The 17,486-nt window shown below is 37.3% G+C and overlaps 1 pseudogene; it reads right to left on the reverse strand.

Annotated features, from left to right (window-relative positions):
- Nucleotides 1–2,214: 2,214 nt before the first annotated feature.
- LOC109253776 (ribosome biogenesis protein NSA2 homolog) overlaps nucleotides 2,215–17,486 on the reverse strand; it is a 31,015-nt pseudogene continuing 15,743 nt past the window's right edge.

Here is a 17,486-nt window from a genome sequence, read left to right on the forward strand (position 1 = left end):
AACAAAACACCCCAGATATTTCAGCAAAGAGTACTTAGGGTATTGGTTAAACAAGTTTGGAACACTGAAAAATCAAAATGAGAACAGTGAAGTAACCTAGAGCCATATGGAAGTAATAGTGGCAGAAAGTGGCTGCCACCTATAAGTGTAGGGAAATTTATGAAAGAGTTTCAGAACCTAGAAACTCCATAGAATTGGAAGGCAGAATTCTGAGCAGGAGATGCCAGTGTAGGTCAGGTCGGCAGAGGAGGGGTCTCTTGGAGAGGAGGCAGTGCCCACTGTATGGATATTGATGAGGGAGAGTGAAGAAGCTTGTTCTGGGATGCCAAAAGAAGGTAGAAGACTAGAACCAACTGCTATTTCCAGGATTACCTCCTATTGTTAGGACCCTGGTAACATTAACTACAAACAAACCAGGAAATTCCTACCCCTGCCTCTTAGTTGTGCTTTTTGTGTTCTCTGTGGGCATAACTTTATAGTTCATAAAATGACAAAGAGAAATAAGTTTACAAATTCATAGCTCCAGCTTCATAGAGAAAAGTATTGTAGGATATAGAGTTTAAAGAAAAAAGCTTAATAATGAACACCAAAAATTTAAATAATTTTTCTAATATCACACAGCCATTAAGTATAGACCTAGTATTCAAACCTAGGCAGTCTGTTTCCAGCATCTGTGCTCTTAACCACCACACAATATTACCTCTCCAACTGTTTAAATTCCAGAAAACTACTTAATTCTATCTCACTAGTTTCTCTCGAGCTATGGTCTTTCTTCTGTTCTGCCCAACTACTGAGTATTATTTCAATGATGAGAGTTTTATTTTTAAATTTTTAAAATTTTATTATGGTAAGAACACTTAACATGATGTTTATGCTCTTAAATTTTGAAGTGTACAATACAGTGTTGTTAACTATAGGCATAATGTTGTACAGATCTCTAGACGTTGTTCATTTTCTATTATTGAAACTTTATACTCACGTAATAGCAACTCCTCATTCCCCCCACCAGGCCCTGGCAACCACCATTCTACTCTCTTCTTCTCTGACTTAAACTATTCTAGGTAGCTTATATAAGTGGAATCATGAAGTGTTTGTCCTTCTGTGGCTGGATTATTCTACTAAGTATAATGTCCTCAAGGTTCATCCATGTAGTCACATATTCTTTTTTAAGGCTAAATAATATTCCATTTTTTTCTGTATAACACCCTTTCTTTCCCCATTCATCCATCAATGGGCATTTAAGTTGTTTCCACATCTGGGCTATGTGTGAATAGTGCTGCAGTAAATATGGAAGTACTAATATCTCTCGATTCTTTTTGGATAAATACACAGAAATGGGATTGCTGGATCATATGCTAATTTTATTTAATTAATTAATTATTTGTTTGTTTGTTTAGTTACTTATCCTCAAGCTAGCTAACATATAGTGTAGTCTTGGCTTCAGGAATAGAACCCAGTGATTCATCTCTTACGTATGACACCCCATGCTCTTCCTGAAGAGTACCCTCCTTAATGCCCGTCACCCATTTAACCCATCCCCATCAACCCTCAGGTTTTATGGTTTGCCTTTCTCTCTGTCTTCATCTTATTTTTTCCTTCCCTTCCCCTATGTTCATCTATTAAGTTTCTCTACATATGAATGAAATCAGATGATATCTGTCTTTCTCTGACTTATTTCGCTTAGCATAATAGCCTCCAGTTCCATCCACATTGTTGAAAAGGCCAAGATTTCATTGTTTTTTGTGAGAACTTCCATAATATTTTTCATAACAGCTACACTCTTATATTCTTATCAACAGTATTCAGAGGTTCCATTTTTTCCCCATATTCTCGCCAATAATGATGACAGCTTTTCTTTATATATTAGGTTAATTTTATTATGGGTCAAATATCTTCTTACATTTCTGAGGATATAAATAATACTTACCCTAAACTTCTTGTTATGATTATTCTAAGTCTCTGTCCTCATGATTAAGTTACTCTTTTATTGAGGAACAACAAACTACTAGCTTTCCTCAAGTAGTCGATGACTTTTTTTAAGTAAGTCACTTTAATGTTTTTTGGGTTTTTTGTGTGTGGTTTTTTTCTACAGTAGAATAAATAGTTCTCTTGGTAATTGCAGACATATGAGGTTCTTGGGTAGTATTAAGAAACATCTCAGTAATGCTGGTTTTCCTGATTGGCGTGTAGTCTTCAATAATTGTCAGGAGTTACTTATATGAAATTGATGTCAAAATATAGGGCCACATTTATGCATCCATTATTTTCAAGATTGCTGGTTACCTGTGGGTATAATTTCCCCCAATACTTTGCCTTCTTGTGTCCCAAGGTCCAACCTGCTCATGTTCACCTCAGTGACACTCCTTTGGTAATGATACCCAAAGTTGCATATAGTGGGGATAGGACATTCTTATTTATACCAAGTATTGATAGGCAAAAGGTTCTGTTCAGTTCAGGATGAGTTTACGTGCACTTTTGAAACATAAATCCATTGGCTTAATGAGTCTTTCATATTTAGGTGGTTTTTGAGTACAGCTATTTCCAACAAAGCAGACTTTAGTAAATATCCTCTTCCACATCTTCTCCTTTCTCCTTTCTGTTCAAATAACTTAATACTTCTGTTTCTTTCCAGACAGGAATTTGGGCAGAACTTTCCTGCTCTCCTTTTTTGTTTTTGTTTAATCATATTAGAAAGTATTTTAGCTCAGGACTGTTCCCTTCTGTCCAGTGGATTTGTAGGTACTGCTCCTTGTGGAGTCTTTTTTTTAATCATTAGTTTGTTTGGTGCTTCTCTTTTCTTGCATCTTGGTAGCTTTCATTTGTATTTTCTCAGCATGGCTCTGTTTATGGTAGAGCTTAGCATTCAAACCAATCATCATTTTTGCCTTTCAACATTTATGAGCCTCTTGACCTTCCTTCTTTCTCCTTTTCTCATGCTAATCCAAATTCAATATGTTCCTTTTGTGGCATGGTGATAACTGCCAAGTGATCAGGTGTACCTGCCAGGTGCAAAGAAGCTCTCAATTTTGGGATCTCAGAGATGTATGAGCTGACTCCACACCAGCCACCACAGGAGGGGGACAGTTGTAAAATGACCAGTTCCAGAAAAAGCATGATGTAATTGGTAACTATTGGTGTGCTTTAATGTCTATAGCCAAAATACCTTGCTGGATTGACTGTCCACTTATGGGGAGAGGTGAGATGAATTGCTGTGGCCTGGATTTAGCAGGTTTCTTTCAGAGTAGAGAGGCTTGGGTGCAATATGGCAGCCTTCAGCATTATCCCATTTCCTTGACCCCAAATTCTCACAGCCTAATACCCTCCTACCTCCATCTCACCTGAGTCTGAAACCTCTGTGGCTGTTCTCTGGACTAAGAAGGTAGGTTATGCAGAATCTGTCCTGCTTGGTTCCCTCTTCCGATAACCGTTTGGTTACTCTTAGTACCTCTCTTGAACTCAGAGTCCACTACACTTGGTTATGAAGCTCCCTTGGGACCTTTCCCAACTTTTCTAGAAGCAAAATATGTTCTATGTCTTGGGAACTTAAATTTTTTCTCACTTCATTCTTCTCATTTCCCATTTTTCAAGAATTTTTTATGTGTTATGGTCCATTAAGAGTTTTCATTCTTGATCGACATACCAGATGTGAATTTTAAAAAGACAATACATAATCATTTGTAGAGATATTTTATGACATGGAGTGGCTAAAGTAGTGCTAAGTCTGCCATCCAGAATGAAATTTTACATCTTTTTTTTTAATGGGTTTTTTACTCTTCATAATATTTTGGAACATTTTTAATGAATCAATTAAACACACTTCCATGAAAGGAGGTACATGTTATTTTAAGGTTGCAATAGTGTTGTAGATATGAATATACCACATAGACATTCCCATTGACGACCATTTTCATTTCTTTCCAATTTTTACTGTTATAAACAATACTGAAATAGTGCATCACACACTTTTGAAATTGTCTCTATAGGATTGATTTTTCAGTGCAGATTTATAAAGTCAAAAAGATATATTCATGCGATGTGGTTTTCGGAGAAAGAGATCATTCTTTTTTCTCCATGTTTTTGTTAACCCCATTTGCATTAGATCGAGGTGCTTATTGTTCTGGCTATTTCAGTCCAGGGAGTTGAGTGACGGCCCGTCATCTCTAAGTATCCTCATTTAATCAGAGTAGTAGAACCAGGACAGAGTTGGGTATTCAAACACACAGAGAAGCATCATGCAAAAAAGAAGCATCACCCATGGATTCCCAGAACATTAAAATGGGGCTACAATATCAGTTGATAAATAAATGACAGTGTTTTTCATTAAAATGTTTAGTTAGAAATATGCAGAAAAATAACATGTCCTGAAGTCAAACAACTAATTTCTAAAAATTATCAGAAGCTTTACACACACCAAGAAACATTTAATCCTTTTCAGCAAAGAGATCTTTTCTTCACATCCTAAATCCTTTTTCTCAATAGACTCAAATCCCAACATCTGTTTTCATTCCTCTTTTAAACATCTTCTTACCCATTCTGCACTTCTTTCCAACAATTAACACTTTCAAGTTCTGTTCCTTTCTCTTATCCTCATGTATAAGCTCCAAAATGTCTGTGTCAGAACAAGCATCTGATAAACCTACCAGAATAACCCTGGGTACAAAAGTTATTAATCTGAGATGAGCTAATTCATAACAGATGACCAAAATATCACTAGAATTTGCTAGAAATGTGCTGTGTGTGACTTGTTATTTTTTCTAGAAACTATGAGAAAGCACAGGCAGGACATACAAACACACACACATACACACAGGAAAGAAGAGAAGGAAAAAGAAAAAGAAACAATTGCTTTGGCAGATGGTGTTTCAAAAGCCATGTTTCCAGTTCTACAATTGCAGAACCTTGCCATTTCTCCCATCAGAAGGTAGAGTCTAATGTTCACTCCTTGAATGTAGGTCAACATTTGTGACTGCCCAATAAACAGAATGCAAAGGAAGAGATACTGTGTGACTTTTGAGGCTAGGACACAAAAGGTGATACAGCTTCCATCTGGGTCTTTCTCTGGGACCCTCCCTTTTGGACCTCAGCCACCAAATTTTGAGGAATCCAAGGCTCCATGAAGAAGCCACCTGTAGGTGATCTGGTTGACAGTCCTAAATCAAGTCCCAGATGAAAGCTATTATCAACTGCCAGGCATGCAAGTGAATAGCCTCCAGATGATTCCAGTCCCTAGTCTTCCTTGGTAGTATCTTCCAGATGAGGCTTCATCAATATGGATCAGAGACAAGCTATCTCTCCTGTGCCCTATTCAAGTTCCTGACACATAGAGAATCTGTAACAAATGGATGTTTTTGCCTTATTTGGGGAAATCATGGAAAAACAACTTTCACCCTTATAAAAATGGAATACTCACGTTGAGTTATTGAAATTAATAATTATTGAAGCATATATGTTTAAAACATCAGGTTTGAACAAGGCTGGACACATTCACACCCTTCCATCACCAATGCTGGTTCTAGTGTAGAATTAATTATTTTACTAGAGATATGAATCAATATCAATGGATCTCAGATGTCTCAGGTGGGCACTTCTTCCTGTCCTTTGGTATTTTCTCTCCTGTGTAGCTGAAAATGTTTAAAATTGCAATAGATTCTCCTAATGTTTAATTGAAAATTTCCCTTCCTATGTTTTAAGGCATTGTCTCTAAGGTTTCTATCTAATGTCAGCCTTGACCCTCCTATTGCATGCTGTATACTCTACTGAGATTCATTTCTTTTTCTTGGCACCTGCATTCTCTGTCAGGTTGGTAGAGTTGAATGAGAATTAATAATTTATTCATTTGGAAGGAATTGATAAGTTTATTATTTAGCAAGTATATTTCAGAATGCCTTAGGCTTATCTATTAAGGATTCCTACTCCTTTAGATTGTAAAAAAAAAGCAGTAAGGTTTTACCCAAGACACCTATTAGGTCAGCCCTGCAAAAAGAAATCAAATTGGGTAAGACCTTGTTTTGTTTTTAGTTTTAGTGAGCAAGACTCTTTGCTTGGACTCAAAGCTTGATGCAACAGTTAATGGGAAATTTTATCTCTTTCTGATGATGTGCAAATAGTCACACAGTTGAGTGTGAGTCTTATATTCAATCAAAGATTAAAGCCTACGTTCATTTATGGTGTCTCGGGTTCTGTTTTGGTAATGAAATTCAGTGTTTTAAAAAAATTTACTCTGCAGCTTGTTCTAACACAATTGCTATCTGACTACATTTATAACCTACACCATACCATTTATGGATAAAATAATGAAATTTCACAGAGAATTAATTTAATGTTCTCAGGGGAATTTTCCATATCTGTTTTTTTCTTTACTTACCAAATATGGCTGTGTGAATAAGGGAGGGGAAAGACATGGGAAACTAGATTCTATTCCATTGCTGCGGTTTGATCTAAAGCAACTAAGAGACATTCTTTTTTCAGGTTCCTCAGATGGAAAATTTTCTACTCATGTTGGTCCTTTATCTTCCTAGGTGAAGTATAGATAATGAATGGGATACTGTTGCTGATTTGAAGATGAATATGTTAGAGAGGTGTTAGGATTAAATAATAATTTGTAATTTGTGGTATTAAATAGTCTAGTGTTACTTTTAAATCACTACCTCATAAATTAGAGTTGCCAAAAGTGATCTAAAATTGGAAATATGTAGGGGCATCTAGGTGGCTCAGTCGGTTAAGTGTCAGACCCTTGATTTCAGCTCAGGTCATGATCTCACAGTTTGTGAGATGAAGCCCCATGTCAGGCTCCATGCTGACTGCACAGAGCCTGCTTAGGATTCTCTCCCTCTCTCTCTCTGAAAGTAAATAAATAAACTCTAAATAAAATGAGAATATGTAGCATTAATACTCTATTCCTTGTGTCTTGAAAACCAGACATGTTTGCTGCTACAGCTACTTTATGATTCTTGGTGTGCATGTATATATACATGTGTATGTTTACAAAATGAAACAAAGACCAGAGAAGTATATCCTTTGAGAGAAAGTGCATACAAATAGGAAAAGCTTTTTACCCTGAGGTTATTGATAACTTTCTCTCCAGTTCCTTTCAGGAATTTTCCTTCAGATAATCATGGAGCTGAGAGAGTAGGACAGAACTCACCCATACAGGATGTTACACTTGCTGGATGTTTTCTACTCCTTTAGTGTAGCTTCTTATCTCAAGCAGGCTTCCTTTTTGGCAGTGTCCAATCATGACAGAACTATGTATGTAAGAGAACTCAGAACATAGACATAGCTAGAACGTCTTCATTCATTATGAGCTAAAATATAAGTGTGCTTATATGAAACGTGTCCTTGTGTTTGTTTTGGTTTAAAATAGGTTTCTCTGATTCTGGGTTGAGCTTCATATTCTAGCCCATGAAAATAATTTTCCAGATGGATTTCTTAGGCAGTTAATTTAGTACTTTCTAGTCATGGCAATAGAATTTTGAAGTGGCCCTATTTTTTTCCCTCTTTTTGGACTACTGCAAAATATCCTCCACTCAGTCAACACTTAACTGTGAACTATGGTGTGTGACCAACTCTATTGGTGAAACTATCTATTCTTGCAAGAAATAAGGGCATGCGGATTTGGGAGATTAGTTTGTGCTCCACAGTCACAATTCTTTTTCTTTTAATGAACTTAGGACATTATTCTCAAAGCATTCAGGGGGCAGGTCTTTCTGGCATTTTTTCTTATAATAGCCATAATCACCGTTAGTACTACTGTCACTGCATTCTGTTTTGTGGCTACCTACCAGATGTCAGACATTGCTCTCCATGTTCAATATGTTATCTTCTTAAACTTTGTGAAATAGATATAACCCCTTGTTTTACAAATGAGTAAGTCATAGTCACCAAAGCACAGTGGCTATAGTAAAATTATTGGTGTCACAGAGACTTGAACGCAGTCTCTGCCACTTCAGAGATGTGGTATTATTGCTTAAGTCATTGGATTTTTTTTTTAATCTCAATGTCATAAAAGATTTAAAAAAATGTTTGGTTTGAGGGAACCATGAAGCAAAAAACAAATGAAAGAAAAACAAAAAGCAAAAAACAAAACAAGCAAACAAAACAGACAACCAGACTTTAAAGATTCTTTCCCCACCCCACCCCCCTTCAGGTGTCTAAACTGTTGTAAAAATGACCAACACCCACGTTGATCAGGTGAACTTGAACTTCTGATTAATTTCCCTTGAAGTTTAATAAATCAGTCATTCTTACTGATAAGCTGACGTGTTTAAGTAACCAAGGAATTCATTTTATGTGTTTTTATATATGTATTTAAATTCTAAACGGCCTAAAAATATTATTTTTGTCCTAAGTTTAAGCTACCATGAAGTTATGACTGAATCTCTGGTTAATCAAGAGTTTTTATCATTTCAGTTTAAATCATTCTCTTATAGAAGAAAACAAGTATTAATTGGAAAACCGAAGTATTAACCAAAGTTGATTTTAAGTTATCATGTCTCTTGGCACCCTTTCTTTTCAAATGAAGTTCCGTTAGCTTTTTCACTTACACTTTAAACCAAGACATTTAAAATTTTTTTTAACGTTTATTCATTTTTGAGACAGAGAGAGACAGAGCATGAATGGGGGAAGGTCATAGAAAGAGGGAGACACAGAATCTGAAACAGGCTGCAGGCTCTGAACTGTCAGCACAGAGCCCGACGCAGGGCTCGAACTCACGGACCGCGAGATCATGACCTGAGCCGAAGTCAGACGCCCAAACGACTGAGCCACCCAGGCGCCCCTAAACCAAGACATTTAAACTGACAATAGCCAGAAAAATAAAGAGAGAGACACTATGGGGTTTTTTAAATCTCAGCTCTGGAAAAGCAATATGCGTATTCAGTCTTCCAGGATTCATACTTAGTCTAGAAGACACAGTCCAGATGTGCAATGCTCTTTGGTGAGATTTAAAGTCTTCATCTGGCCCAGGGTATGTGGAATCTTTGAAGCTTCCTCTGAACAGAGGTATATGCAGTAAAATATCACCTCTGGTTGCCCACAAGAGGAGCCTCCTCACCTTCTAATTTGGCCAGATTTCTGTGATAGCCTTTGTTCAGAAAGGTTGAGTTGTGTATTAATGGGTACTAAATGCCTTATACTACCAAAGAGTGTTCCTTTTCATCTTCTGGTATCAGATGATCACAGTAATCTAGGGAGAACATTATTTTGTGCTGAGGTGACTTTTTCTTCTGAATACTTCAAAGTGAAACTATCATTAAACCTGAGTGGCAGTCACTATTTGCCTCTAAAACCCAAATGAGCAGATGAGTGGGGACTGTCTAAATGGCAAAGGGCGTGACAACTGACAGAATTCTAAACCTGATGCTCAACCTATCCCTTGTCATGAGGACAATGATATGGAGATAGATTTTATACTATGGAGGGTCCACATAAGAGAGATATTCCCCAATTGTGGTCTGTCAATTAAAAAACACTCAACAAGAATTTGTTTAATGCCTACCATGTGCAGTGTTGTCCCTGAGCCACATCACTCTCTGGGAACTGTTCTTCAGAGCAAACAATAAGCCACACTCATGAGCAAGTTCTTAACAGCTATGACCTTAAAGGATAGAAGTGTGGTTTCACATTAAAGTTTTCCAACTGGAATTAAATGCTGGAAAAGGCATGGGAGTCAGAGACACAGCTAATCCCACATCCTATAGACAGATACAGAAGACTTACTTAGAAAAGACTTTGCTAGAAACATGATTCACCCCAGTTTGAAATGTCTTAAAGGGAAATGTTCACAATTTTCCATGGAAGCTCAAATTCATGGTCTGTTAGAAGCTGGTATCCCCCTATTTCCTTGAATTTAAAGGAGAATATTTTTCTTTCTCTTTTTGAATCTTTCGCCTCCTGTTATTTCCTTACAGTGTAATGCTTACCCTATTCCATTATCATTTCCATGTAACTGTGGTTTGGAAGTTGATACCTAAGGATTTCTAAAAGTTGGCCAAATATCCTTGGAAGGTACCTTGATGATTATCTCAGATCCACTAAGATATCTGCATTTTATATCGCATACAAATTAAAAATAAGTGCATTTTTGCTATAAAAAAGGCTGAAAAATCCTATTTAAATAGCCCTGTGTGGAACTCTTTTATAATCAATTCTTTAAATTATTCCCTTACTAAAATTTGAGGTAAATGAAGGTAGCAAGGTTCTCTGGCACTTGGATCATTAAGTATCTGCCTTCCTTTTCCATATCATAAAAGACAGTCTTTTGCCTTGGTTTTCTTTCCTGTGTCTATTTAAAGAATGCTTTGCCTGCATGCCTTTGACACATTGCATTTCATATCCTGCTTAGCCTTTGCTGGTCAAGAGAGCTTGGGTTTTCTTTTTTAGAAGGTCCATTTGCTTAGAGACAAATTATATGAAATGATATCAGTAAAGGTGGCCTTGGGTGATGAACATGTGCTCATATCATTCATGTGCATGCCCTTCAACCCAGTACAAATTAACTTTTAATATGTTAATTAAATCACTGTCTCCTTAAGAACAGAGAGCACATCTCTATCCTCCCTTCTCTCTCAGTCTTTCTGTCTTCTATCGTGCCTAGTAGGGTGTTGTATACTTTGTGATTGCACTGAGGAAAGGGTGCTGGCACACTTTGAAGACATAGTAATATAATAATAATAAAACCTTCTATTTTCTTTTCTAGTTTCCTAATCTAAACTCTGTATCTTTCTATCAATCACTCTTATGGTTCCCCTCAGCTCCCTTCATTTCAATTGTATTCTTCCCGTAAGAAAATGAACAAACCAATGTCAATTTTCAGGTGGCAATCTCATGCATTTCCATGGCTTTATTTACTATGTATGCAGGTGACAGCCTACTCATTCCATCAATCACAGAGGTAAATTCCCATGAGTCCCCGAGATGCCTCGATTTATTATCCCTGGACTATTCCCTTTGAGAGATTTATCAAAGAAAGGGTGTTTCAGAGAAACCTAACAATCCTTGCATTGAGGTTCACTCAATCATTCAGACAGTCTAAGGAATCACATTTGTGAAGCCTCTTGATGCATAAAATAATGCAAAGAGAGGAATAAAACTTACCCTGAACTTGCACTAGTGGGAAAGCCATGAATTGTAGTGATTAAAAACACAGACTTTGGATTCAGCCAGTCTGGATGCAAATCACAGCACACCAATTACTGGCTGTGTGATGAGGGCCAGTTCCTGAATCTCAGTTTCCTCATATGCGAAAAGAAGTAAGAATATCTACCTCATACGACTGCTGAGAAAATCGAATGAGATAATGGTTGTAAATATGAAACCTAGTAAGATGTGCATTTTCCCAAAACTGTAACTATAGTTATTCTTAAAGGCTGCAAAATGGCCAATCTCATTATGAGAAGGTTTCTTATTTCAGTTTCACAGATTCCTTTAGTTAAATCTCATTTTTCAAAATATCTCTATTGAACATGGTAGGGAGCACATATTATCAGACACCACCAGTCCTGTTTTGCCATCTGCAGCATTATCAAGGGGCAGGGGAGCCATCTCATCACATTACGAATTTGGCAGAAGGATTAAAGATGTATATAGTTTGAATCATAGGCTATGTGTTAATTAGTATAAAAGCCAAAGGAGTACTTGATTTAAGTTCAACTTGAAATTTTTAATTTATTTCTCAGTTCAGTGGGACAGTAATATTAATAGCTAGCATTAATGGAGTGATTACTCTGTGCCAGGCACTAGATTCCCTAGCACAAATATTTCTCAATTTAGGGGAACATTCTGTAGGTGTCTGGGACAACAATCCTTGGGTAGGGAATAATTATTGTGCCTTCCCCTCAAGTGAATCAAAATTCAAATTAAGTTCTCCTTTGACTTTAGATATGCCAACATCTGGCATCTACTTTGACATCTATGTCTCACCAGGCCATTTATAACTCTCTGATTTTGTCTTCATTCTGAAGGCTGCTTTTTAATGAATTCCTCACCAATGTACAAAGGCCTTAAAGTTCAGTGCATTTTCACAGTCAGAGGCAGATTTTTAGGGATCAGCTGTGTTATCATGTTGGGTCATTTGCGACATCACTAGGATAGTCCTTATTGCCCAATTTTTATTTATTCAATGAAAAAGCAGAGGACAGTTAACACTAAATGACACATCTGAAAGACTTATAAATAGGGTAACTAAGGGGCTACACTAGGCTGAAAGCAGTAATTTCATGGCAGGAAGAATGCCTAAAGGGCTTATTTCAAATTCTGATGATGCAGCAGATCTAGATGCTAGCATTTTATAGTAATGCCTGAACTGACAAACATTAACCAGAGATCATTGCCCATGATACAGGTGGCAATCTATCATGGTAAATGTCAGTCTGGGGAAGACTTTAAAAGCCAAAAAACAAAAAAGATCAGACACAAAGCTCATCCAATTGGACTTTGCTCCCTAGAGGACTTGTAAATTCAGATTATAATTGGGTGACCTCTGCTCTTTATAAGTTCTCAAAAAGTCCTCTCGCTCTGGGTGGTACTGTTTATTGCCCTACATGATTACATATCAGTAGAAGAGAGGCAATCTTTGCATGACACAAAGATTTCCAGGTTCTACATGACGGCCCATGTATTCCAAGCTACATTCAAGTCAATAAAATTTCAAAGTAGTACAAGTGATGGAGTTGGATTCATCCATGTGAATCAGTATTAATAAAATTTAACTCTCAAATTTATTTTTTTTTTCAAATCAGAAAGCTAATCTAAAGATCCTAAGCAGAATATATCAGCTTCCCCTTTTAGATCGAATATCCTTATTTCAATCAATATTATGATAGAAATCTCCTATTAATATGTTTTTAAAACATAAAACTGAAATACAACACTCAACTGATTAAAAAATTCTAGGACTCTTGTTCCAGAAATAAAGCCTAAATCACTGGCAGAATACAAAATCTTTCAAAATGACCTCAACTTAACTTTCCAATCTTTTTCCTACATTTCTACTCATCTCCAAAATTTATACCTAAACTATAGCTACATGGATCTGTTGCAGTTTCTCTAAAATTTCATGGACTTTTACCTGTTTCTTGCACTTAAATGACCCACTTCCCTTCTCTGTATGAATGATTCCAAATCAGTCTTCAAACTCCAGCTCCACTACAACTCACAGAGCTGGTTGCCTCCTCCATCTGTGCAGAGTTGATCTATCAGAGCCTCTGCCACATTGTGCTGGCCTCTGACCACATCACAGAGAGTGAAAAACTCTACTTTGCCTTTGTATTTGCAGTACTCAGAATTTCATTTAAGAGTCAGTGGACAATAAATAATATATATATATTTTTCTGAATGAATCATTCCCAGGGATGTTGTGTATATCTGTGCAGGTTATGCATAACATAACTCTGAGAGCCCCAATTCAGATAGATTATGATGTGAACAGGAGGCCTGCAGTTGTGAGGTGCACACCAGGAGCAACAACATGTGGCAGACTCAGTCATTCAAGATGAAAGTTCTATATTCCCTCATGCTGAATGTTAGTATTTTACGCTACTCATGCCCTCTTCCATTGGTTGCCAAATCCTGATAAATCAGGATTAGCTAGGTTTTGCTGTAGTAACAAACAGTTCCAAAATCTCATTATTTAACCCAAGAAAAGTGACTCACTCATCACACATGTCCAATACAATTCTTCTCAAGATTGTCTTTCAGAGAACCAGACTAACATAGGTTACAGCTTGACATATGGTCATGATCCTTGAGATGTTAAAATCAGAATATGGCAGATGATGTACTGGCTTTTTGAGCTTCTGTTTAGATGTGGCACATATCACTTCCAGTAACATCTCAGTGACCAAAGAAAAACATGTAGCCATGATACAAAGGTCAAAGAAAATGAAATTCTACCACATACTCTAAAGAAGGGGAAAATATTCATAAATAGGAGTATCTCCTATTTCTATTCCATTTATCTGGTTTAATTCCTTCTTACTTTATCCTTGGACTATTAGAATCACCTACATAGCCTCCCTGCCTCCCTTTTCTTTCCTCTATCTTGCCCTCATACCTTCTTTCCATCAATGGCAGACTGATCTTCTTAAAACACAACTCTTTCTTCTTTCAAAGAAGACATTTTTAATTAAACACCTTTAGTGATTATTCCACTGATTACCAAATTAAGCCTCAATTTATTCATCAAATCCCTCCTTTCATTCATTCTACAATTTTTGTGTTCTTAATGGGAATCAGGCATTTAAGAAACAAAGAAAAGAGTTCCTGAATTTAACATAGCTTATAGCCAGGCATAAAGAGAAAATGAGGGCATTTCAGAGTGATGCTATAGTGGCATAATTCAGTGGTAAGATCAAGAAGTAAATAACTTTGATTGGAAGTCAGTAAAGGCATCTCTGAGGAGGAGATGCTTAAGGTGGTTCTTGGATTTTTAATATATGCTTTCTAGGCAAATATAGTTGAAAATAGGCAAACTAGGGAGGAGTGAAGGAAGAGGGAAGAGAGTAGATAAAGATAGATGGAGGCATGAAAATTGGTGTGTTGTAAGAAATGTAAATGGTGAGAAGGAGCCAAGATAGTGGAACAGCATGGATGTTTTTTGTGTGTTTCGTGTCCATGAAATACAGCAGACCAACACTAAACCATCCTACACATCTAGAAAACTGATTGGAAGATTAACACATCAATCTGCACAACCTGAACCACAGAATTCAGCATGTATGCAGTATGGAGAAGTGAATTTGGGGAGCAGGAAGCCACAGAGGGTAGGGAGCCACTTTTGTGGGCGGAGAGAGGACAGAGACTGGGGAGGGGGGAGCATATCGGAAAAGCACCCCTCCCCAAAAGCAGCTGAAGAGAAAGTGGAAAATTGGAAATAGCCACAGGGACTAAATTAAAAAGGGAGAAAGGAGAGAGGAGAGGGTTTAAATTCCATTAAGACTGTAAACAAGGGGAGCGCAAAGGCTGCAGCTCCGCAGCTCCATACCTGGCGGTGCTCTGGTGGGAAGGGCGAATCCCCAGGAACAGAGTGGGGTCCGGGAGGTTCTCGGGCCACACAGGGAAAAGCAGTCCCACTGCTGGAAGGACACTTGGTAGAGACTGTAGAAGCCACCTGGTCCCAGCAGACCCTGGAAAACAGCCACATTCACTGGTGTTGAAACAGGTTCGTAAGGGTGAAGCCTGGTGCCAGATGTGTGTTGTGATTTTCCATAATCCCTGAAACGCCACTGCTACACTATCTCATGAACTTTTTCTAGGGCGGGCTGGCAACTGGCCATAGTCTCAGGGACCAGCAGCAGCAGGGTCCAGCAAGTGTTCCTGGGTGCAGCCGATATTCGGCCATTGCTCAGTGAGACCCTCCCACAGAGGGTCAGAATGGGTCAAAGCCACAGTCCTTCAGAAGGAAGGGGCCAGGGAAAACAGCCACATTTGAGACAAAACTTGGGAGAGAGTTACTGCCTGGGGCCTGGTCACGGAGAGTGAAGAAGCGGGGAGTGGATGAAAGCTGTAGACAGAGGACCGGTGCGTGATTGTTGATCCCGTAGAACAGACTGGGTAACTGAGTGGCACCATCTTCACCGCTCCCGCGCATGTGCATACGCACCTACAAGCCTTGCGACAGTTCACCCCAGTAGACTAGCAGCACCATCTAGTGGAGAGCGGAGCTGTTACACTGAGCCCTGCCAAACTGGGCTGACTTCGCTCTTCAAGAACACAAGTCTTACCGCGTGCTTAGTTTATGGACTATAAAGCGCTACATAGACAGACTTCTAGGGGAAAAGGAAGTAATTTCAGTCCTACTTCAATCTGTTAGCAGGTCCATCTATTCAATTTTCTCTCTTTTCTTTTTTTTCAAGTTTAGAATTCTTTTCCTTTTCTTGAATACAGAAAGAGAAAAAATTCATTTCTATTTTCATTTTTTAAAAATATTTTTAATTTTTATTACTGTTTTTAACTTTTGTGTAATTTTTTCAAATTCTATTTTACTTCCATCATTTTATTTTAGTCTGCTTCAGTGTATTCAATTATTCAAAATCTCAAACGATGTCTTTTTTTTCTCTCCCTCCCATTTTTTTCTCTAATCTGTCAAACCATTTTCAATACCCAGACCATAACACACCTAGGATCTAGCATCATATATTCAATTTGTGTGTGTGTGTGTGTGTGTGTGTGTTTAATTTTTTAAGTTTAATATTTTTTTTAATTTATTTTTTCAATTTCAATTTTTCTACCTCATTAATTCCTTTTCTCCCTTCAAAATGACAAAATAAAGGAATTCATCCCAAAAGAAAGAGCACGAAGAAACGACAGTCAGGATTTAACCAACACAGGTATAATAAAGATGTCTGAACCAGAATTTAGAACCATGATAACAAGAATAATAGCTGGAGTTAAAAATAGATTAGAATCCCTTTCTTCAGAGATAAAAGAAATAAAAAATAGCCAGAATGAAATTAAAAATTCTATAAATGAGCTGTAATCACAGATGGATGCAGCGACAGCCAGGAAGGGTGAGACAGAACAGAGAATCAGCGATATAGAGGACACATTTATAGAGACTAATGAAGCAAAAAAAAAAAGAGGGAGATTAAGGCAAAAGAGCACGATTTAAGAACTAGAGAAATCAGTGACTCATTAAAAAGGAACATCAGAATCATAGGGGTCCCAGAAGAGGCAGAGAGAGAAAAGGGGGTTATGTGAGCAAATCATAGTGGAAAACGTTCCTAACCTGGGGAAAGACACAGACATCAAAATCCAGGAAGCACAGAGGACCCCCATTATATTCAACAAAAACCAACCAACAACAAGGCATATCATAGTCAAATTCACAAAATACTCAGGCAAGGAGAGAATCATGAGAGCAGCAAAGGAAAAAAAAGTCCTTAACCTACAGTGGAAGACAGATCAGGATTGCAGCAGACCTATCCACAGAAACTTGGCAAGCCAGAAAGGAGTGGCAGGATATACTCAGTGTGCTGAATCAGAAAAATATGCATCCAAGTATTCTTTAACCAGCAAGGCTGTCATTCAAAATAGAAGGAGAGATAAAAAGCTTCCCAGACAAACAAAAATTAAAGGAGTCTGTGACCACTAAACCAGCTCTGCAAGAAATTTTAAGGGGGACTCTCTGAGGAGAGAAAAGATGAAAAAAATATATATATACATATATGTGTATAAATATATACATATATGTATAAATATATACATATATACATATATGTATATATGTGTATAAATATATATATCAATATTTATACATATTATAAATATATTTATATTTATATAAATATTTATATACACAAATATTTATATTTATATATATATAAATAAATGCCAAAAGCAACACAAGATTAGAAAGGACCAGAGAACACCACCAGAAACTCCCACTCTACAAACACCATAATGGCAATAACTTCATATCTTTCAGTACTCACTCTAAACGTCAATGTACTCAATGCTCCAATCAAAAGACACAGGGTAACAGAATGGAT

Source organism: Panthera pardus, unplaced genomic scaffold (genome assembly GCF_024362965.1).
Source record: "Panthera pardus isolate Hobbes unplaced genomic scaffold, ASM2436296v1 HiC_scaffold_24, whole genome shotgun sequence".
NCBI classification, from domain to species: domain Eukaryota; kingdom Metazoa; phylum Chordata; class Mammalia; order Carnivora; family Felidae; genus Panthera; species Panthera pardus.